We start from the raw sequence: 24,882 nt of genomic DNA, 5'->3' as shown, positions 1-24,882 counted from the left end.
GTGTGCTTCAATAATCCTAGCAATCGTATGGTCTACTAAGCTTTTTAATGGTACTTCAGCGAAATGATCAGTGACCGTGATGACACTAGGATAGCATTTTTTTTTTCGCACAACGCAGTTTGTCGTAGCATGGATATATATCGGCGTTTTGCCCTTTAGTGGCTCTCTTTGACAAATTCCATGTGTACTTGGTATGTCCAACATCTACAAATAGCGCCAGTGCTTTTTCATCAGAAAGTTTTGTCGGTAGACGCTGAGGGGTACTCATAGTTTTCAAAATCTTGCCGCTAAACTCTTCGTCGACGTTTAGCATTGACACCACCTGTGAAGCACTACGTTTTCCACCTTTATACAAGCTGCAGCTTACAGCTACCAACAATGCTTCTGATGGCACATCTTCAGTAAGGCCTGACAATTTCTTAACTTGCGTTTTTTTGCAACACTCTGAAATATCTTTTTGTGGACGTCCAATAATTTCGGAAGATGATCTTTCAATCAATACTAACGGCGTATCTAACCATTCCTGGTTTTTGTTTTCAAAAAAAACCTTATTTCTTCTACAGTTTTTCCACTTTTCTACAAGCTTACTAGTAAAATTTCGCAGCTTTTTGCCAATCTCGTACTGCTCCTCCTGAGTATATTTAACGTTTTTGAGAACAGTACCAAATACAAAGTTTTCCATGGTGAGAAACTTCTTGGTTGGGATCGCTTCTTCATGCCATACTAAAAAAAGTACCCGTTTTGCTACCGACATTATCCCTAAAAAGTGCCATGATTTAAAGGTTAGCAGGTAATAGCAGTTCATATTACACATTTTGGACGCACAATGACTCATGCTTCCAGCTAAAAAAGAGTTAGACCTAATCCGTGCGAATGTTGTAACTTCTACTCCACGAACGACAGGTGCACGCTAGTGCGGGTTAGTTGTTAATACACTTAATTACCACTACGTTTTATGAACAACACATTTACAGACCGGTCACAAACACTGATTTTTTATGTAATACATACCTTGAAGTTAATAAAAAGCCACACTTTTAATAAAACAAGTAAAAATTGTAAATTTCCAAGGAGCTCGAAATCAATGTTGTGCGCAAAGAAAAAATATTGTAAAGCACTTGCTAAAACATATTTTGTGTTTGACAACTCACAGCTGATGATCAGCTGATCGTAGAGCTTATAAAAACCGCCAAAAATCTAATCAAAGCATCTGTTATCGATTTGTGAAAAAAATTAACGCTTTTTCAAATTTGAAAATTTGAATTAAATTCCGCTAGCGAGGCCCAATCGCCCACTGTGCTGCGCTCAGGTTTCAAGTTGCTGGTTATAGTAAAAGTTTCGTTTAGAATTCTCTGTTAATATACATATGAGTATATAGGTCACAATAATTCATTTGAAATTATATTGGTTTTTAAATAGGAGAAAAAAGGGGGGCGCTAAAAAAATATTTATTCTCAAAGTGGGCGGTAGACAAAATAAGTTTGGGAACCACTGCGTTAGTTGGTCATGCGAGCGACGATATGTATATGTATGTCAATATGCCATTTGTAAAATAAGACGATAAAATCATGTTGGAACTGGGAGCTGACATCTACCCAAGATTGATGAAACCCGTCTTATTCAACCCCGATAACAGCACCGTGATCGCACAAAACACCGCACTCGGTTAGACTTTAACCGGTGCTTGTGCGATTTAAACCCCAAACACTGCAAGGCGGCCAGGATGTTCATACCAAATGAACACATCCCTGCATTGTCCTCCTAACTCGTCTAAATACGAATTAGAGGACAATGCAAAAAACACCCAACAGCGCCAACATAACAGCGAAGAACCCAAAAAACAGAATAACACAATAAAACCAATAACCACAGTGGACGGACATTCAGGCGCCTAAGCAGCAGCAGAAATATCAGCAGCAACAACAACCACAGCAGCATCAGCAGTATTAACAGCAGCAGAAAAAAGTCTCAACGTGGGAAATCTAAGGTATCAACGCGGGAAAAATCAACCACATCAGGTCTCATATAAAATTTTATATATATATTTATAAATAACTCTTAAACTATAGTATTGTATAAATCCGTACACAATATACAATTGTACATACTAACCCACTCATATTATATATTACACACTCTCAAATATATATACAAATTTCTATTGTTACCCAATTTCTAAAAGTTTTTATTTTATTTGGCACACCGGCAAATATATCGTCGACAACCCCGACATATTGTATGTATAAATGATTCGGATGGCGAGAAAAGTTGAAATCCGAGTTACTGTCTGTATGTCCGTCCGTTCGTACACGCTGTAACTAGATTAACAATTGAGATATCTTGATGAAACTTGGTATGCGAGTTCATTAGTAGCAAAAAGAATTAACCTATAAGATGCCATAACTAAGGACTAAATTAAGATATAAACTCTAATTTTGTTTTTTTTTGGGGGGATCGTAGTAGCTAGGGGCACCTGTGGGTAAAAACTTTTGAAAAAGTAGTCGTGGTCCTGCCCCCGAATAAGTTTAATGTACATACATATATCCTAAGCCAATAAAGCTACAACAAAGAAATTCAACCAGCGCAACTACTATAAGAAGACCTATCAAGGGTGTGAAAGAGGATGAAATCGGATGATAACCCCGCTCACTCTCTATATAACGGTACGGTTAAAAACTACAATAAGCGCAATAAATCAATAAGCAACTACGTCATGTGTAGAAGTTCAGGATGATGGAGTCATGTGTAGAAGTCCACGCAAGTGAGGAAAGTTCTCTGATCGCCATTCACTTGGGAGTGGCCAGAAATGATTCTTTTACATATGACTCAAGCAGCTCACGACTACCGGTCTTTGACCAAGTATCCTCTGGGTAGCCTAAGAACATCCGTTTGAAGGCGAGCTAAAGTGAGAAGGCGAAATATCCCCTACTTAGGGTTGTGCGCTGGGTTTGGGACCCGCCACGTAAAAAAACACCCCCAATGATAGAAAACAACAAGAGGAAGACCTCCACTCCGTTGGAAGGACCAAGTGGAGAAGGAAAAACACCCCCAATGAAAGAAAACAACAAGAGGAAGACCTCCACTCCGTTGGAAGGACCAAGTGGAGAAGGACCTGGCTTCGCTTGGAATATCCAATTGGCGCCACGTAGCGAAGAGAAGAAACGACTGGCGCGCTGTTGTTGACTCGGCTATAATCGCGTAAGCGGTGTCCACGCCGGTAAAGAAGAAGAACTACGTCAGAGATGTTAAATTTTACTCGCGAGATGGTATAAGGGGCTTTTTTCGGAGGAGTGCAAATTGGGCTATGGGAGGGACACCGTTTTTTGAAAAAAGGGGCACCGTTTTTTTGGATAAAACTTTGCACAAATAATGCGTTTAGTATGTGTCACCTTATGACCAAAAATTGTGCAAATTCAACAGAAACTGTTCAAGCCCCTAGGCACGAAATATTTGGACTCAAGTATCTATTGTTGACTTTTGATTAAAAATATCGGTCAATGTGCGAGATATGAAATTCAGGTATTATCCTTCTCTTATAATGGTATGTCAAAAATTTCTAACATAGCCTTTATATTTTAAATATAAAGATTTTCGAATTTCCGGGTGATTTTGTACTGCATATATCGGCAAATATGTGAGCTATCTCAATGAAATTGAGAAAACGTGTTTTACTCATAACGGTGTATCTGTGTGCCTAAAATAGATAAATTTGAGCAAAAACTTGACCTATCCCCCATCTGACTAATAACAGGATTTTCGAAATTCCGGGGGACTTTACTCCATAAGATTGGTTTTTAGGCTGTGGTATGTTAATATTAGATGGTATTGGGAAAAATGATAAAATCGGGTCGATACTACCCCAACTTCCATAAGTTACATTTTTCTAACAAACCTTATGTGTCTGTCAGTGGATGAATTATATATAGTATCTTCTTATTTTTTACTGGCGTAGATACCGCTTATGCCTTAATAGCCGAGTTAACAATAGCGCGCCAGTCGTTTCTTCTTTTCGCAAGGTGGCGCCAATTGGATATTCCAAGCGAGACCAGGTCCCTCTCCATCTGGTCTTTCCAAAGGAGTGAAGGTCCTCCTCGTGTCCGGGTACTGCGTCGAATACTTTCAGAGCTGGAGTGTTTTCGTCCATCCGGACAACATGACCTAGCCAGCGTAGCCGCTGTCTTTTAATTCGCTGAACTATGTCAATGTCGTCGTATATCTCATACAGCTCATCGTCCCATCGAATGCGATATTCGCCGCGACCAACGCGCAAAGGACCATAAATCTTTCTGAGAACCATTCTCTCGAAAACTCGCATCGTCGACTTATCAGTTGTTGTCACCGTCCATGCCTCTGCACCATATAGCCGGACGGGAATGATGAGTAACTTATACAGTTTAGTTTTTGTTCGTCGAGAGAGGACTTTACTTCTCAACTGCCTACTCAGTCCAAAGCAGCAGAATCAATATCATCGGCATACGCCAGCAGCTGTACACTCTTATAGAAGATTGTACCTGCTCGATTAAGGTCTGCAGCTCGAATTATTTTCTCCGGCCGCAGACTGAAGAAGTCACACGATAGGGAGTCGCCTTGCCTGAAACTCGTTTGGTATCGAACGGCTCGGAGATTCCGACGGAGCTTTTGGTGTTGCTCAACGTCAGTTTATACAGCCGTATTAGTTTTGCGGGGATACCAAATTCAGACATCGCGGCATAAAGGCAGCTCCTTTTCGTGCTGTCGAACGACTTCCGGTCTTTGACCAAGTATCCTATGGTAGTCTAGGAACATCCGTTTGAAGGCGAGCTGAAGTGAGCTGCATAGGGATGTACGCTGGGTTTGGGACCCGCCACGTAAAAAAACACTCTAATGAAAAACCAACAACAGCCTCGGATGAGAGACCCCCCTTTTGATGACGACCATGGCAAACGAAAAAGGACTATGATTTGAGGCATGCACCTGGAATGTCCGGTCCCTTAATTGGGAAGGTGCCGCTGCCCAGCTGGTTGATGCCCTCGTGAAAATAAAGGCTGACATCACCGCCATCCAAGAAATTCGATTGACGGGACAAGGACGAGTAGGTCCTTGTGGCATTTACTACAGTGGCCATATAAAAGAGCGCAAGTTTGGGGTGCGATTCGTTGAGGGAAAGAGACTCCGTCGACGAGTTCTGTTATTAACTCCGGTGGATGAACGTCTAGCCACAATCCACATCGAAGAGAAATTCTTCAACATATCGCTGATTAGCGCCCACGCCCCGACGGAAGAGAGGGACGATGTGACCAAAGATACCTTTTATGAGTGCTTGGAGCGCACTTATGAGAGATGCCCCCGCCACAATGTCAAAACCGTGCTTGGCGACTTTAATGCCAGGGTGGGCAAAGAAGGTATCTTTGGCACTACGATCGGTAAATTCAGCCTCCACGAGGAAACATCCCCAAATGGGCTGAGGCTGATCGACTTCGCCGGGGCCCGAAATATGGTTATCTATAATACTAGATTCCAGCACAAGAAAATACGTCAAGTTACCTGGCTGTCTCCGGATCGAAAAACTATCAACCAGATCGATCATGTTGTGATAGACGGAAGACACGTCTCCAGTGTTTAAGATGCACGTACGCTCCGAGGTCCTAACATCGACTCGGACCACTATCTTGTTGCAACCAAGATTCGCACCCGACTCTGTGCAGCTAAAAATGCACCCCAACAAACACAAGGAGGGTTCGACGTCGAGAAGCTGCAATCACAACAGACAGCCGAGCGATTTTCTACTTGGCTTGCACTCCCACTCTCTGAGAGCACTCGTCAACAACTCGGTATAAGGGAACTGTGGGACAGCATTTCAAACGCCTTACGTACAGCTGCAACCGAAAGTGCGAAAAAAGCTGACACGACGAGGAGTGCCGTGTCGCAGCGGAGAGAAAACAGGCTGCCTACCTCGCAACGTTACGATCGACCACAACACGTGCGAGTTGGGGTAGATACCGAGACGTATTTGCAGACAGAAAAAGAAAGAGACCGAAATGCGTGAGTACGAAGAGCTTGATAAGCTGGCCGGCAGGGGTAATGCTCTAAAATTCTATGAAAAAATGCGGCGGCTTACAGAAGGTTTCAAGACCGGAGCATACTCTTGTAGAACCCCCAAAGGTGATCTAGTCACCGATGCCCAGAGCATACTTAAATTATGGAGGGAACACTTCTCCAGCCTGCTGAATGGCAGTGAACGCGCAACGCCAGGAGAAGGCGAACGCGATTCCCCAATCGATGACGATGGAGCAGACGTTCCATTACCCGACCATGAAGAAGTTCGAATAGCAATTGTCCGCCTGGAGAACAACAAAGCGGCAAGGGCCGACGGAGTGCCGGTCGAGCTATTCAAACACGGCGGCGAAGAACTGATAAGGAGCATGCATCAACTTCTTTGTAAAATATGGTCGGACGAAAGCATGCCCAACGACTGGAATTTAAAACAGTTCGAGCTGCAGAAGTAAATAGAGAAGGTACCATCTTCTATAAGAGTGTACAACTGCTGGCGTATGCCGATGATATTGATATCATCGGACTCAACACCCGCGCCGTTACTTCTGCTTTCTCCAGACTGGACAAGGAAGCAAAACAAATGGGTCTGGCAGTGAACGAGGGCAAGGAACTAGCGTAAACACCACCAACAATGTCAGCCTAGAAGGACCTGGCTTCGCTTGGAATATCCAATTGGCGCCACGTAGCGAAAAGAAGAAACGACTGGCGCGCGGTTGTTAACTCTGCTATAATCGCGTAAGCGGTGTCTACGCCAATTAAGAAGAAGAAGAATTCTACGAGGCGAAGACAAAAGCTATGATTGCACCACCTCAAGTTAAGGTTTGTGAAGGTATACTTGATCTTATGGTTGAAATTTCGATTCAGACCGATCTGGTTTATGGAATTCACACTTTGGGCCGTTCAAATAAAACACATTTTATAGTTACTTATTACTAGATTTTACTTTGTAGTGTAAAAAATGACATCCTCCATCGAGATTTTGGATTTGCGATCCAACTTATCGACAATAGTCAGCAGCGTAGAAGACTAAAAATATACCACCAATTAGATCTACCCTTAGTTTCCTTGCCCTGCCCTTTAGTTGAAATCAATTAACTTAATTTATGTAAAATTACTGTCATTGAACCTTAACATCATTGTTGTTGACAAAAAAATACTATCCTCATAACGTTGGACTTGTCAAAAGTTTTTGACACTGTCAATCACACAATGCTACTGCAGGACACCGAAATAACTACGCTCCCTACTGGGCTGAAGAGGTGGGCTGAGAAGGATTAAACAGGATGGTGTCCTCTCCCCGCTACTGTTTAGTTTGCCGACCGGATCTCGGACGCAACTGACTTCCGGCAGGTACTGGCCGCCATAAACAATGGAACTATCAACACCTTTACCGACTCCCTTTCAGCGAATGGCGTTCTTGGAGTCAAATCATACCCACTGCAGACGAAGAGCTCGAGTTGCCGCGAAAAACGAGCTGCTTCGTTGTGGATACTGTAGCAGGTTAAACTCCTACTTATCCAGCCATATGTCCTGCGTGCAATGAGTATCCGCATGACACTGGCGACGTCTTTGCATGCTCCGCCAACCCCACTCATCTAACACTCTTTTCCCTTTGGTCCAACCCCGTCGAAACAGCACGTTTCCTAGGCCTCCCGCTAGATGACGTCGACAATAACCTAGATAACCCTTATCATGCTAACGGGGATTAGATAACCGTTAGACCAACAACAACAAACATTTTTTTCCTTCATTCTTATTGTATTCCAAGTTATTATTTTTTTCAGGGGCTTTTATTACATGAGATTCTTCACGTAGTTTTTTATATCCCTAACTTATTTTTTACTCTATTTCAAAACATTTCTTAATTATCTAAGATTGGAGGAGAAGACGATGTCATAATATGAATGCAGGGTTTAAGATTATGTTTTTCAAGTTGTGGTTGGAAACAGTAGAGATGATGAAAACGAAGCCGCAAAAGAGGATTGCAGTTGAAATGACTTTCTTACCGCAAGTTTTATTCGGCAAGGTATGAAAAAGACACAAAGAGTGTGCGCGCGTGTGCATGTGATAGTGATGGAAATACTTTTTGGGAAATTAGTGGAATAACTTAATTTAAAAATTCGAGCAAACATGTTTCAAATAATGTGCATGAGCAAGTAGTCAATATTCATGTATGTACATATGTAAGAATCATTTTAATATTTTTTTGGAACAAAAACACAGAATAACATCTCACAACAAGTGACAGGGTACAGTAATTTTTATTTTCATTGTATGTATAGGAATTATATTGATAGTTTTTACCGAGAAAAGAGACGAGACAAAAACATAAAAATATACGACAGCCCATGTAAACATAACAGGTAACAAAACCGCCGATCAATTAGCAAAAGACGCACACACTCATCCTACTTTTTTAATAAACAACTACACCGAAAAAGATATAAAAAGGTATCTGGCAAACTTCATTAAAACACAACGTGTCTCAAATTATAAAAATAAAATTAATGCTCATTATAAAACTATGTGTAACTGTGTAATTTTAACACTGAGTCACATAAACATGCCATTATTCTATGACGTGTTAATGGTTTTTACATTACAACTGCGGTCAGACTTCCTACCTGGGTGTTCGAAGTCTTACTATGGTTAGGGATACAAAAAGAGCTGGGTCAAAGTGTTAAACAACCCACAAAATCATTTGCTGGTGTGGCACGAAACAGAATTATCTGCTGACGATGTAGCAGTTTAGGTTAAGGCAGGGATGGGCACATTTTTAGCACGCAAAGTGCGCACGGGGGCTAGATGAGGGGAATATCAGTTTATAACAAGTTGCGAAAAGTTGCGAAAAAAATCAATTACATTCCTCCGTAACTTAATGTTCATCGCAGAGTCATAGATAAATTGATACGAGACTCTTTGATTCGAGAGAGAGCTGTCAAAACTCGCATTTTTTATAACATTTGCCAGTGATGCCACTGGTGATAAATTTTAGATTGAGTATATAATAAATTATACAAAACACTAAATTAAACACTTTGAAAATGCATACATATATAAATGCTAAAATTCAAAATCATTAATTAATTTACATAAACATTTATATTGCCAAATTATGTTCGCACAATACAATGAAATTTCATTTCACATTAATTTCGTCAAGTAATTATTGCGCTGCTCTTCTGGCATCCCGCCTTTTTGACTAACTGCTGATTGGCGTCACCCTGATTGTGTTTTGTTGCCAGCTCAAAAAACAGATCAGGGTGCAATGCCAGCTGACAAGCGAGAGAGCAAGAAAAGAGATTCTGATCAAGTTATCTATGGCAGAGTGGTGTGTTTTGTATAATTTATTATATACCCAATCTAATATTTATCACCAGTGGCATCACTGACAAATGTTATAAAAAATGCGAGTTTTGACAGCTCTCTCTCGAATCAAAGAGTCTCGTATCAATTTATTTATGGACTGGTTGCGGCAATACTGACATTGTACACAAATTAAAGAGCGGAAGTTTACTTCATATCGGAATTGTACAGTTGTGTGAACAAAAAGAGGTAAACATAATTTGCAGGGTTTAGAGTTTCGCATTAAAATTTGTTTTTATTTACCTTTGCATGGTGGGAAATTCTAATCACTGTTAGGAAAAAATATATAAGTTATACTTGTATCTAAAAACAATTTTATTTAATAAGAAAACAACATATTTTAAAACTTCACAACACCTATATTTGTTTCTATTTTCTTCACACCACTGTACATGTGATAGATCAGTTAATGGTGGTGATGCCAGTTGTAAAAATTCATTTTAGATACAATTGGGCAAACTTTTCTCAAGTTGTGGGCTTTTATACGTACAAAAGCATATCTGCATATATAAAAAATAAAAGATACTTTTGACCGTTATATTTACATATTGTGTTTAAACATATTGCAGTTCCATTTAATGAAAATGCTTATATAAATATATGATTTGTGATATTTTCAGTTTGGTTGTTTTATCAAAATCAAAGAATTGAGGTTTTTTTCTATAATTGTTTTGTTAAATTTTAAAAATCTAATTTGCCTCTGGAAATGTATTAAAATAATAATATGCGCTATAGAAAGGGAACACATATTTTCAAAAATATAAGAAATCATCAAATAAAAATATACAATATTTGCGCGGTATGGCATTATTGATTGAGAGTGGCTAAGCACACAAATAGAATACAAACGCTAATGGCAGAAACATGTTCTCACTTCGCCACGAGCGGCAAGCGTTTTGTTCTCGTTTTCATTCGAACAATGTTGCCGTTACTCAATACGCATATGTAGTTTTGTACACATCTAAGTTTTCAATTATAATTTTTCATAACAAAAATATCAAAACTGAAATCAAACTATTAAAACTAATTTATATATTTGTAAATAATAGCATTCGATTCTGAATTTCAAATATATTGAAGACAATTTTTGTAATTACTACAGTATATCGAGCCTGTCAATCCTGCGGTGTGAGAGAGCAATCAGCTGAGTCGTTTGAAATTCTAGGATTGGCGAGTGGTAGAAGGGTTGTTGGGTAATTATTTACATTGCGCTCTCATAAGATTCATTTGGTCATATGTGTTTGAAGAAACAGTGGTTCATAAACTGAAGTTATTATTGAAATTACTTTTTATAAGGAAGTTTAAAGAAATAACCTGGTATGAAACTTTTTGCTTCGAAATTTATATATAAAATAAGAAGTGGGTTATCTGATTTAAATTTTGGTACTTGGTACAATAATGCGTGGAGCTATAGCAAATGACATTAAACCAAACATATAATTTATTATTTCAAATAAACAAAATTAAATGCTGATATAAAGACATATTAAAAAAATGATTACTAAAATCAAATATTTATTATACTTTTTGTTATTTGTCTTACATTTTATAAATTTATAGTAGTTACAAAGAAACTTAAAATTATTAGGCAATTTTACTGTTATTATCCACAGTGCAACTTCCCATATATGCGTGCGCTCTCATTTGTAAACATGGTGTGGTAAAATAGGTTGCTCTTACTTCCCTCTTCATGTTTGCCCGCGATGATCCCCTCACCTAGCCCTCAAAATGTGCACTCGTGGCCGCACGGGCAAAATGCCACTGAGGGGTAATATGACCATCCCTGGGTTAAGGGAAAATTCCCGCATACCCTTGCTAACATTATGCAGACTGAACTTGAATTCTAGCAAGACCGAGGTAGCATTGTTCAACATTCCAGAAACTGTGCCGACATTAATAAAATGTTCCAGGTTTGTAATAGAAGATAAGACAAGCTAGTTAGGACGCCCAAATGGGTATTAACGCCTTGGATAGCTCACTGACTCTGCATAGCAGGTCATGACTTAGTGGCCCATATGAGGAAAGGAGTGGAAGAGGGCAGGGTAGACAAGGGCGTAGGGTTAAGCATCTATACGGATGGATCCAAAATAGATAACCGAGTGGAAAAGTTGTTTCTCTGTTAAACTAGATACCAAAATCGCTTTTCGTTTACCAGACCTCTGAAGTGTCTTCCAAGTGGAGATAACACCAATTAAAGAAAGCCTTCTTGTTCTAAGAAGGTGTGTGCTCTTAACAAGGATATATATCTATATATATAGAGAGACAGGTGGCTTTGAGATCACTTAAGTCTCTAAGTGTTTCGTCTAAGTTAGTGAAAGAATGCCTTTATCTTTTAGTGGATCTAATGTCCTACTTCACTGCAATGGGTCCCAGGACATATATATTCCAAAACACTGTGAAGCAGATGAATTAGCCGGAACAAGTAGTAGACTCCGGAAAGGAGGATATTTTTATGGCTCTAGGTGCTTGCAGATATCTAATCGATAAATCTTTATACATATACCGGCTTTTTCAATAGGGATGACATGATTTCTGAGTGTCGTTTCGACCATTTTTAATATGTCCTGATTTGTAATTTTTTTCATTGCATTCAGTAATGTTTGTAATTTCATCATGGGAAGATATATATATGTAAGCAGAATGTTTACAAATTATTAAATTTTATTATCAAAATGATCGTTCTCGAATTGCAACTTTTTGTGCGCTTTTGCCATTTTAAGATTGTAATAATCATCCACTTGTGTTCGGTTTTCGTCGAATTGTTGAAGATTTTAAGTGCACATTTTCTTTACATATTGTTCAAGAGACAATAGCATAAAGAATATCTTAAAATAATGCTGCCGTTCAGGCAAGTGTTGGTGAAGACCGCATTTTATCAATTCCAAGACGTTCTTAAGAATTGGAACAGTCTCAAACCACAGCCTGGCAGATTTTAAGAAAGGGTTTGGGCTTACATCCGTATAAAATTATTTTCACTCAAGAACTGAAGCCATTGGGCCACCGTAATCGTCGTGAATTCACTGATTTACCTTGGAGCAACTTGTAAAATTACATAAACAAAAAAAATATGTGTACTAATTCTACCATTATTTCTATATAAAAATTATTAATAAAAATTTTTTAATAATAACGGTTTTTTAAGAAAATCAACTTTTTCGATGAGGCTCACTTTCATCTGAGATATCCGGTAAATAAACAAAATTGTCGATTCTGGGGCGAGGAATTTCCTCAAGTTATTCACGAACAGCCATACATTCACCTAAATGGACGGTTTGGTTTTCTAAGAAAATCCCACTTTTCCCTCAGTGGTGCGGTAAATAAAAAAAACCGTCGTTTCTGGTGCGAAGAAAAGCCACATATTTTTCATAAACAGCCATTCTTCTTCTTCTTTACTGGCGTAGACAACGCTTACGAGATTATAGCCGAGTTAACAACAGCGCTCCAGTCGTTTCTTCTTTTCGCTACGTGGCGCCAATTGGATATTCCAAGCAAAGCCAGGTCCTTCTCCACTTGGTCCTTTCAACGTCCTCTACTTCCCTCGGCGGGTACTGCGTCGAATACTTTCAGAGCTGAAGTGTTTTCGTCCACCCGGACAACATGACCTAGCCAGCGTAGCCGGTGTCTTTTAATTCGCTGAACTATGTCAATGTCGTCGTATAGCTCGTACAGCTCATCGTTCCATCGAATGCGATATTCGCCGTGGCCAATGCGCAAAGGAACATGCGCAAAGGACCATTTGGCGATATCAATATCATCGGCATTCACCAGAAGCTATACACTCTTATAAAAAATTGTACCTGCTCGATTTAGTTCTGCAGCTCGAATTATTTTCTCCAGCAGCAGATTTAAGAAGTCGCTCGATAGGGAGTCGCCTTGTCTGAAGCCTCATTTGGTATCGCACGGCTCGGAGAGGTCCTTCCCGATCCTGGCCGAGCTTTTGATGTTGCTCAACGTCAGTTTACACAGCCGTATTAGTTTTGCGGTGATACCAAATTCAGATATCGCGGCATAAAGGCAGTTCCTTTTCGTGCTATCGAAAGCAGCTTTGAAATCGACGAAGAGGTGGTGTGTGTCAATTCTTCCTTCACGGGTCTTTGCCAAGATTTGGTGAATATCTGGTCGGTTGTTGATTTGCCAGGTCTAAAGTCGCACTGATAAAGTCCAATCTGTTTGTTGACGGTGGGCTTTAATCTTTCACACAATACGCTCGATAGAACCTTGTACGCGATGTTGAGGAGGCTTATCCCACGGTAGTTGGCGCAGATTGTGGGGTATCCTTTTTTATGGATTGGGCATAGCACACTTAAATTCCAATCGTTGGGCATGCTTTCGTCCGACCATATTTTACAAAGAAGCTGATGCATGCTCCTTATCAGTTCTTCGCCGCCGTGTTTGAATAGCTCGGCTGGCAATCCATCGGCCCCTGCCGCTTTGTTGTTTTTCAGGCGGGCAATTGCTATTCGAACTTCTTCCTGGTTGGGCAATGGAACGTCTGCTCCATCGTCATCGATTGGGGTATCGGGTTCGCCTTCTCCTGGCGTTGTGCGTTCACTACCATTCAGCAGGCTGGAGAAGTGTTCCCTCCATAATTTAAGTATGCTCTGGGCATCGGTGGCTAGATGACCTTGAGGGGTTCTACAAGAGTATGCTCCGGTCTTGAAACCTTCAGTAAGTCGCCGCATCTTTTCGTAGAATTTTCGAGCATTACCCCTGCCGGCCAGCTTATCAAGCTCTTCGTACTCACGCATTTCGGCCTCTTTCTTTTTCTGTCTGCAAATGCAGCACTTCAACTCTCGGTATCTATCCCATTCCGTACGTGTTGTGGTCGATCATAACGTTGCGAGGTAGGCAGCTTGTTTTCTCTCCGCTGCGACACGGCACTCTTCGTCGTACTAGCTGTTCTTTTGCACTTTCCGAAAACCAATGGTTTCGGTTGCAGCTGTACGTAAGTCGTTTGAAATGCTGTCCCACAGTTCCCTTATACCGAGTTGTTGACGAGTGCTCTCAGAGAACAGGAGAGTAGAGTAGAAAATCGTTCGGCTGTCTGTTGTGATTGCAGCTTCTCGACGTCGAACCTTCCTTTTGTTTGTTGGCGTGCGTTTTTTGCTGCACAGAGGCGAGTGCAAATTTTGGCTCTAACAATATAGTGGTCCGAGTCGATATTAGGACCTCGGAGCGCACGCACATCTAAAAAACTGGAAACGAGTCTTCCGTCTATCACAACATGATCGATCTGGTTGATAGTTTTTCGATCCGGAGACAGCCAGGTAGTTTGATGGATGACTCTTCTTATGCTGGAATCTAGTATTACAGGTAACCACATTTCGGGCCCCGGCGAAGTCGATCAGCCTTAACCCATTTGGGGATGTTTCCTCGTGGAGGCTGAATTTAACGACCGTAGTGCCAAAGATACCTTCCTTGTCCACCCTGGCGTTAAAGTCGCCAAGCACGATTTTGACATCGTGGCGGGGGCAGCTCTCATAGGCGCGCTCCAAGCGCTCATAGAAGGCATCTTTGGTCACGTCGTCCTTCTCTTCCGTCGGGGCGTGGGCGCAAATCAGTTTCTAGAGTTTATTCACCGGAGTGAATGATAGTACTGCGCTCCCTTATATGGCCGCTGTAGTAAATGCCATAAAGACCTACTCGTCTCTGTCCTTGTCTCGTCCATCGCATTGCGTGGACTGCGGTGATGTTAGCCTTTATTTTCACGAGGAACTCGTGAGCTGCTTGAGTCATATGTAAAAGCATCGTTTCTGGCCACTCTCAAGTGAATGGCGATCAGAAAACTTTCCTCACTTACGTGAACTTCTACACATGACTCCAGCCTCCATGAACAACCATTACATTCACCTAAATTGACAATTTGATGGAATCATCGTTCCGTACTTACTTCGAAATGAACCTGGTGACACTGTCGCTGGCATTGGAGAGCAGTATAGATCGATTATAACTTTTTATGGCCGCAATTGGAAGAAGTTGATCTTGACAACATTTGGTTGGAATAAAGCAGGACTACATGCCACACAGCATCTGCAACAACCGAATTATTGCGAATAAACCAGGCTTTCTTCAAGCTTTAGGAGTCAATAGCGAACGTGCTATTCATAATATACGACTTGATTTAGTGGGGAAAACTACTGAAAAATTGGGTTCATCGAATTCGTTCCTGCTAAAGAAGTAATGGAAGAGAACTATAATTTTCTTTTACTTATACTCATATATATTGTATATGGATTATACTGATATTTGCTACTGGACAAAGCAGTTTTTTGACGTTTGCTTCGATAAGGGATTCCGGCTACTTTACTAGCTTATGGGCAAAGGACGCACATGCGTTTATAACAAACCAAAAGCGACATCTGACATAAAGAATAGCGGAATAACTGCAGTGTTAATAAATAAGTATATTTTAATTTGAGATATACACAAATATTCTGGAAGCATTGCACTGACCACTGCAATATTTAAACGGGGACGATGAAGTCTTCAGCTCCGGTCATTCCTCGCTTTTCTTTTTCTGACTAAAAATTAAGTAGATTTAGCATAAGGATTGTAATGTATGTAGTAGCTTACGAATTTTTCAGCCCATCTGCTATAGTTAATATAACATATTGTTACAAAAGTAGTATTAAGTTGTATTTGTATTGCTATATGCATCCCTTATTATGAACAATAGCTGTAGGTATATGGAATAGCATTTGTCTTGTTGTAGACATCTGGCGCCGCACACTCTGCTTGTCTACTTAAACAATTGCTGAGTCTGGCGCCGTATAGCATTATGTTCTGGTAATTTCCAGACGCAATATTCTAGAAGGACACGTCGGCATCAGCGAGAAGTGCGTGGCTATATAAACCGTGGCAGCACCAACGTAATCAATCAGTGCTAAGAGTAAACTGTTATAGTGTAGACGAGTTGTAAAATAAAGAGTTGTTGAATTGAATTAAACAGTTTTTGGTTTTATTCGTCAATCCAGAGATACGAACCTAGTAAAGTAAAACTAGCAAAGAGTAAATTCGTAACAATTGGTGTCAGAAGTGGGATTGTCAAATAATCCAAATTCAAGATGGCCAAATTCGGAGAATTGAGAATTCAGCATTTAAAAAAGGAACTGGAGGAGCGTAATTTGCCGATAAGCGAGCAAAACGCGGATCTGCAGGCACGATTACGTGAAGCAATGGAAGCGGATTTAATTAATAATGGACGAGTTCGAATTTGATGGGCCAGAAACTTCTACAAAGGTAGAAGAAAAAGTAGAAGAACAACGAACATCATCAAATGTAGACATGAACATGCTGTTAGTGGCTATACAGAAAATAGCTGAAAATACAGAAAATGCAGTGCAAACAGGAAATCGTCTGGCACAGCAATAGCTGAAAATACATCGCAGTTAAAGTCTTGCTTTACACAACAAATGACTGAAAATAATATGCAGTTAGAAAAGCGTTTGGTACAACAGATTACAGAAAATAATACACAAGTGCAAAAGAAATTTTAAAAATTTGAAGACGAATTAAGCACAATAAAAAATGACGAAGAAAATTTAAGATCACAATTTCTTCAACTGAGTAATCGTATGCGAGAACTGCAACTGCATGGCCCTGCACCATCAAGAAATAATCCAAGATTGAAGGCACCCACATTCGATGGAAGTATTCCATTTCAAATTGTCAAACTTCAGTTTGAAAAGACAGCAATGGCCAATAACTGGAATGCAGCGGACAAAGTGGCGTCTTTGTTTGTATCATTGAAAGGGCCTGCGGCAGAAATCCTTCAGACTATTCTAGACTGTGAACGGGACAACTATGAGGCATTGATGGGTGCGATAGAAAGACGATATGGTAGTGAGCACCGGAAACAAATATACCAGATCGAACTGCAAAATAGGGGTCAGAAGATGAACGAGTCATTGCAAGAGTTCGCAACTGAAATAGAACGACTGGCTCATTTGGCAAATGCAGATGCACCTGTGGATTACATTGAGAGGGTGAAAATTCAAAGTTTCATAAATGGAATTCGTGATGTGGACACCAAACGCGCCACATATGCATTGCCAAAAAGAACGTTTGCTGAAACACGGTTTCACACGCCCTCACACAGGAAACAGCTTCGCTACTAAGTAAACCAGCACACAAAGTACAAAGAGTTGAAATGGAACAACCGACGCTGATGGAAGAAATATTGAAGACTCTGAAGACAATTGCTGCACCGCGAGTAAATACAACGGGCAGATGTTTCAACTGTGGAAAAGCGGGTCACTTTGCCCGAAATTGCAATATAAAAGTAAACCCATCAAAACGGAAACAACCATCAGATAACGAGGACGGAGCATCCACATCTCACAAGTCGTTAAACTAAAACGGAACAGTTCAACCACAACTATTTGCCCCGCCATCTCGATATCACAAATAGGTCGCCATGACAACAATCTTACTATCAACGGTATCGTAAATGGACGACTGTCAACACTTACTTTGGATACTGGTGCCACACATTCAATTATCCGACCGGATGTGGTAAGAGGAACGGTTGAACCATTAGTCGGTTGCAAGCTTCGAACGGCCACCGGAGAGGAAGCAGCTGTCGCGGGAAAAGTGTTTTGCGAAGTGATGATTGGTACCCTGGAAGTTAATCACACCTTCATCGTAGCAGAAATCACGGATGAAATTATAATGGGAGTAGATTTCATGATTGATGACGGGGTTACTTTGGATTTAAACAAGCAAATGCTGTTTTGCCAGAACATGGAGATGCCTATAAACACCGGATATGTGACCAACGTTGAAAGTAAGAGGGTGATTGTTGATGATAATCAGAGTATTCCACCAAAATCTGAGGCGATTGTATGGGCTAAAGTGAATGGAGGAGGTGGGACTGAAGAGTTGTGGATTGTGGAACCACCAAAAATAGATACACCCATATTGGTAGGAAGAACGCTTGTGAAAACTAGAGAAGACGCCACCATTCCGGTCAGAGTAGTGAATGAATTCAACACGCCTATAAGTCTGAAGAAAGGAGCAGTAATTGGACAGTGCCAGAATATAAGTGCAATAGCACGATGCGAACGGTCACAACAGAAGCCTACTATTGAGCCACAGCAGATAAGTCCTACACTCCTAAATAATTTGCTGAACGAACTGCATGGAAATGAAAAATTAAAAGCAGAAAAACTATTAGAAAAATACGCATCCATATTTGCAAACGAAGGAAACACAGGAAGAACCGGCATTGTCAAACATCGCATAAATACCGGAGACGCTAAACCAATCCGACAAGCTCCGCGTAGGGTTCCACTAGCAAAACGTGAGGATGCTAACAAAATTATTGAAGACATGCACAAAAACGGTGTAATCGAACCTTCAATAAGTCCATGGAGCTCACCTATCGTCTTAGTTAAAAAGAAAGATGGTAGCACCCGTTTCTGCGTAGATTATAGGAAGTTGAATGATGTCACAAAGAAAGACAGTTATCCTCTACCAAGAATCGACGATACATTAGACACCTTTTCTGGAGCGAAATGGTTTTCTACATTAGATCTACAAAGTGGATATTGGCAAGTCGAGATCGATGAATGTGACCGTGAAAATACTGCTTTCAGTATGGGCGACGGGTTGTGGGAATTCTCTGTGATGCCATTTGGGTTATGTAATGCGCCTGCAACGTTCAAGCGACTGATGGAACATGTGTTAAAAGGACTCAACTGGAAGACATGTTTGATGTATCTTGATGACATTATCATCATGGGAAAAAGTTTTGATGATCATCTGAAAAATCTAGAGGAAGTCTTTCAGCGAATAGCATCAGCCGGATTACGCTTGAATCCCAAAAAGTGTTCATTATGGAAGAAGCAGGTCAAATATCTCGGACATAAAGTGTCAACTGAGGGGATTCACACCGAGGAGGGAAAAATAAAAGCAGTTAAAGATTGGCCTCAACCCACCAACATACATGAACTCCGCAGCTTCCTCGGCTTATGCACGTATTACCGCCGTTTTGTACCTGGATTTGCGAACGTGGCTAGAAGTTTACATGATTTAACAAAGAAGAATCGCCCGTTTGTATGGCAGTTGGAAAAAGAAAAAGCGTTTGAGCAGCTTAAAGAATTACGGCGCCGATGTTAGCTTATCCAATACCTGGAAAGAAATTCATCCTGGATACAGATGCGAGCGCTTATGGAATTGGAGGTGTCCTGTCTCAGCTCATCGACGGACAAGAAAGAGTAATTGGGTATTACAGCAGAGTGCTCGGGAAACCAGAGAAAAACTACTGTGTGACGCGAAAAGAACTACTAGCTGTGGTGGAATGTGTAAAACATTTCCACAAGTATTTGTATGGACAACGATTCTTGCTGAGGACTGATCATGCAGCATTAAAATGGTTATTACAGTTTAAGAATCCGGAAGGCCAAATTGCACGATGGATCGAAAGATTACAGAATTACGACTTCGAAACGGAACATCGAAAGGGGATTCACCACAAAAATGCGGATGCATTATCACGTCGCCCTTGTCCACTGGAATGTAAACATTGCTCCAAATCAGAAGGAAAAGAAGGTATAATCGACGTGCGATTACTGAATATAGAACCTGAAGATGATTGGACTCCTCACCGCATCAGAATCAATCAGCTGGAGGACCCTGATCTTGCAAAGCTGGTAATGGCCAAAGAAAATGGGGTACGACCACCAAAGGAACAAATAAGTAGCGAGAGTCCAACTGCAAAAGCATATTGGGCCCAATGGAACAGCATAAACCTCGTTAATGGATACCTTCATCGTACCTGGGAAAGCGAAGATGGCAAACATCTCGTCTGCTGATCATAGTACCGAAGTCCATGATCCCGAAAGTATTGAAAGAATATCACAATGGACCTAGTGGAGGGCACCTTGGGATTACAAAAACTATAGAGAAGATTAAACAACGGTTCTACTGGATCGGTTGTCGAGATTCCATAGCAGAATGGATAAGTAATTGCGTAGAGTGCATGGCAGCTAAAGGTCCTAAAGCCAAAAGTCGCGGTAGGCTACAACAGTACAACGTGGGATCACCATTTGAACGAGTCGCAATGGATGTTGCAGGTCCGTTCCCAACCAGTACGGCCGGAAACAAATATCTACTGGTTGTCATGGACTATTTCAGTAAATGGCCAGAACTATATGCCTTACCAAACCAAGAAGCGAAGACAGTAGCCGAAGCGTTTGTAGAAAATTGGATAAGAAGGTTCGGAGTGCCCGTGGAATTACACTCAGATCAAGGCAGGAATTTCGAATCTTCCATTTTCTAAGAAGTCTGTACATTATTGGGCATCCACAAGGCACGGACAACAGCGTTACATCCACAATCAGATGGAATGGTGGAGAGATTCAACCGAACGGAACATCTGCGGAAAATCGTTGATAAAGACCAACGGAATTGGGACAAGTGCATCCAGATGTTCCTGCTGGCGTATCGTTCAGCGAAGCACGAGACAACTGGTTACACGCCGGCAAAGATTATTTTCGGATCTGAATTGCGACTCCCTGCTGATCTTAAGTTTCGAACGAATCCTGCAGCTGTAAGAAATGATGGAGATTATTGCTCTGCCTTAAAGGAAACAATGAATGAATAGCATCTAATGGTAAGACAGCACACGCATCTGATGAGCAATAAGATGAAGGACCGGTTCGATCAAGCGGCAAATTCAAAAGGTTTCGAAGAAGGTGATCTGGTCCTGTTGTACAATCCACTTCGAAAGAAAGGCTTGTCCCCGAAATTGCAGACAGCCTGGGAAGGACCCTATATGGTGATGAAACGACTTAATGACGTGGTATACCGCATACAAAGAAATGGAAAAGCACGATGTAAAATGAAAGTAGTACATTTGGAGAGGCTCGCCCCATTTGGTTCAAGAGGATTTGTGCCTAATCGGGACGATTAGGCTTTAGTGGAGGGCAGTGTTACAAAAGTAGTATTAAGTTGTATTTGTATTGCTATATGCATCCCTTATTATGAACAATAGCTGTAGGTATATGGAATAGCATTTGTCTTGTTGTAGACATCTGGCGCCGCACTGTCTGCTTGTCTAATTAAACAATTGCCGAGTCTAGCGCCGCGGCTGTCTGCTTGCGTCTGGCGCCGTATAGCATTATGTTCTGGTAATTTCCAGACGCAATATTCTAGAAGGACACGTCGGCATCAGCGAGAAGTGCGTGGCTATATAAACCGTGGCAGCGCCAACGTAATCAATCAGTGCTAAGAGTAAACTGTTATAGTGTAGACGAGTTGTAAAATAAAGAGTTGTTGAATTGAATTAAACAGTTTTTGTTTTATTCGTCAATCCAGAGATACGAACCTAGTAAAGTAAAACTAGCAAAGAGTAAATTCGTAACAATAGACATTACCCCTAGTATGTTATAAATTTAGCTGAATTTCAGCAGAGTCAATCCTTGACTTGCTCAATAAGTTTTGCAAATTCGGCAGGAATGGAATATGAGCCGCACATGCGACTATTAATATTTAAAAGGAATGATATAAGAGTAGGGGTATTAGACGGTGACCTGTTAAGCAGACATTCTAATAGAACTAGGAACGCCTTATAACGACTATTGTGGAAGGAGATAGAAGAAGAGGAGAATAATCACAACTATCAGGCGAAGGTTTCTTGAAAACGTCTCGGAGGTTGCTCAGATAAAACTTTTCACGCTGATGATGGGCCTCCTGAAAGCACAGGTGTATCGTGAGACAGCTAGTCTACCTACTTACCTACATAGCAGTTGTATGGGGTTTATAATCCGATATCGCCAATTTGTAAACTATGCATGCACTAATGGCGGCAAATGCTTGCAGTAAGTTTTTATCGCTTTTTTTATTGTTTACACACATGGCTGCTGACCTATAATGCTTATACTTAGTAATAGGGCCCATACACGACACACAAGTGCGTTGGATCTGTGTGAATTCGTTTTGCCCATACACGACACACAAGTCCATTTTGCGTTCGTTCTTCACACAGTGAACATGTCCACAGGCAAGCGGAATATTTCTTAGAATTTATTTCTAATGTAGCACTTTTATCGATTTCTTTGTATTTCGTTAATAAGTTATTCCAACTTTTATTTTTCTCAGTTTTATTATTATATTTATCACTTTTCGTTTGCAAAATTGCCACTTCATTTTTTATAAGATCAATAAATTCTGATACGAAATCTTTATTAAGGGAGGAGCCTGCTTAGAAGCTTTAAACAATCGATTTTTTTTTGCTTAAATCTCTTTAAAAATTATCTAACAATATTTCCTCAAAGTTATAGAATGGAATTCGAAATACTGTCGAAGCTAAATAGTGACCGAGCGCCTAACAGATATATGAGCGCTTGGGCAAAAAGCGAAAACTTTGAAGCTTGATTTCTCGATTTCTCGGTTTTTCATTTTTACGATTGTTCTTAATTGGCGCGCAGGATAGAAAAAAAACTTAGCGTCGTATGGAGTTAGGGCAAAGTTTATAATCTTTGACATTAAATTATCTTCTATTTAAACTAAAAAACTAAGAAATGTCAAGTTTGAACATATTTTTAAACAACATAAAGTACAATTTTTTTGGTCAAAAACCACTTTTTTCCAATTTTTAAAAAAATTGAAAAACTTTACACTTTTTTTGAATTTTGTTAGTTTAACTAGAAGATAAATTATTAAAAAATTTGAATCTCTTTGAATTTTTTCTTTCCGAAAGAAATTACGATCTGCATCCTGCCCGCCGTCCGAAAAATGCACATGCGAGACGCATAGGGCAATTGCTTCCGAAAGGCAGAATAGCAAAGATTTCGTATCCAAAAAATTTGTGAAAGATGTTCAAATATATAACTATAAAGCCTAGAAATTTCGCTTGAATCAATTATTTCTTTCCCTCCCAAAAAATCCTGAAAAAAATCGATTTTTTGAAGCCTCTGAAGCAGGCTCTCCCCTTAACACCATTACCATTGTTCGTCCGCGATCTTCACTGTTCGGCGACATGAGAGAAATGAGATTTTGTGCGCAGACAACGCCATACACGACACACATGTTCGCGCACCGATCGTAAAAAATCAAACATTTTTGCGAACATGGATCGGTACGCGCACAAGCCCATACACGAGTAAACCGCATGCGTACACATACCGATCGAACGCACTCGTGTGTCGTGTATGGGCTCTATAAGCCAATCAATGTGAAAGGCTTTCCTAGAAGTTTACAGCACATTATCTTACTTATTTTATGCGAAGTCTTTTTATATAAACATCAACTTACATATGTTTGTATGTATGTACCAAGAAGACGTGAAAAGTAATTAGACTTCGTTTTGAAATAAGTAAATATCCGACATTTTTTTCAACTTCTAAAATTTAACGAAACTCTGTTATTCAATATACATATAGGATATGTTTTAAACCCAAGTCTGCATTTCAAATTTAAAGTAAGTATGTTCAAAAAGTAAATACTAAGAAAACGCCTATTTCAGGTTAATGTCCACAAAATTTGTCTTAAATGAAATACAGCATAGTATATTGAATATATTAAATGTTTATTTTGATTAAATCACTGCACTTTCTCTTTTGAAATATTCATTTATTTTGATATTAGGGGTATGATCGATTTGAAATATTTGGTTTACAATGTTTTTACAGGAATATTGAATGCATTGGTGTGATAAATTATGTTAAAATAATCATTAATATATGTATATAATTATGGATATTGAATTACGTCACTAATTACCTATTTGCGCGTATTAATTTTTTCAATTCTCAGAACATTTCCTTAAAAGCTTCAATAAAACTATCATTTGTAATCTCAAATATGCGATATAAATTCTACTGGGAAATAACCTCTAGTTCTCTATACATATTTATTTGTTAATAAAAAACATATATGTACATTATTTTAAATACATTTCTGATGAATGGAATTTAATTTAGTGAAAATAGAAACAAAATTAGAGATGTTCACTTCCTCATTCAGTCATCAATCAAACTTTATGCATGTTCTATACATTACTTTAAAGGCATCATGGTCAATATAATGTAGATTAAAGGTAAGATTGAACTAAATAATCTATGAAATTATTTATAAATATTTTCCTTACCTGATTATGGGCATATATTTTCAAATGTCATATATTATTTAAGTCCTAGGTGATTCTAAATATTTCAATTTTTCTCCCGGAATTTTTTTTCCGCGAAAGAAACAAGTTTTAGTGAAGGCAATACATTCTATGAACTAAGTATACGTAATACGCCATTGGATATTTAAAACGGAAATGTTTACATACTGCTGTTTTAAATATACATTAAGGGTTCACATTATTTACTTTATTTTTTTGTGTTGCGAAAACGCAACAACGAACATCATTTTCATATAAGTACATATCAGTGTACCCTGTGTTCGGTCTTATGCAGATGCTTATAGTAATTTATGTGCTAATAAATATATTTTGATTAAAATGTTGCTATGTTGAACCCATTCTGTTGATAGAAG

This window comes from Bactrocera dorsalis, chromosome 2 (assembly GCF_023373825.1).
Source record: "Bactrocera dorsalis isolate Fly_Bdor chromosome 2, ASM2337382v1, whole genome shotgun sequence".
Classification (NCBI taxonomy): domain Eukaryota; kingdom Metazoa; phylum Arthropoda; class Insecta; order Diptera; family Tephritidae; genus Bactrocera; species Bactrocera dorsalis.
The sequence above is the reverse complement of the archived record's forward strand: the minus strand, read 5'-3'. Positions refer to the sequence as shown.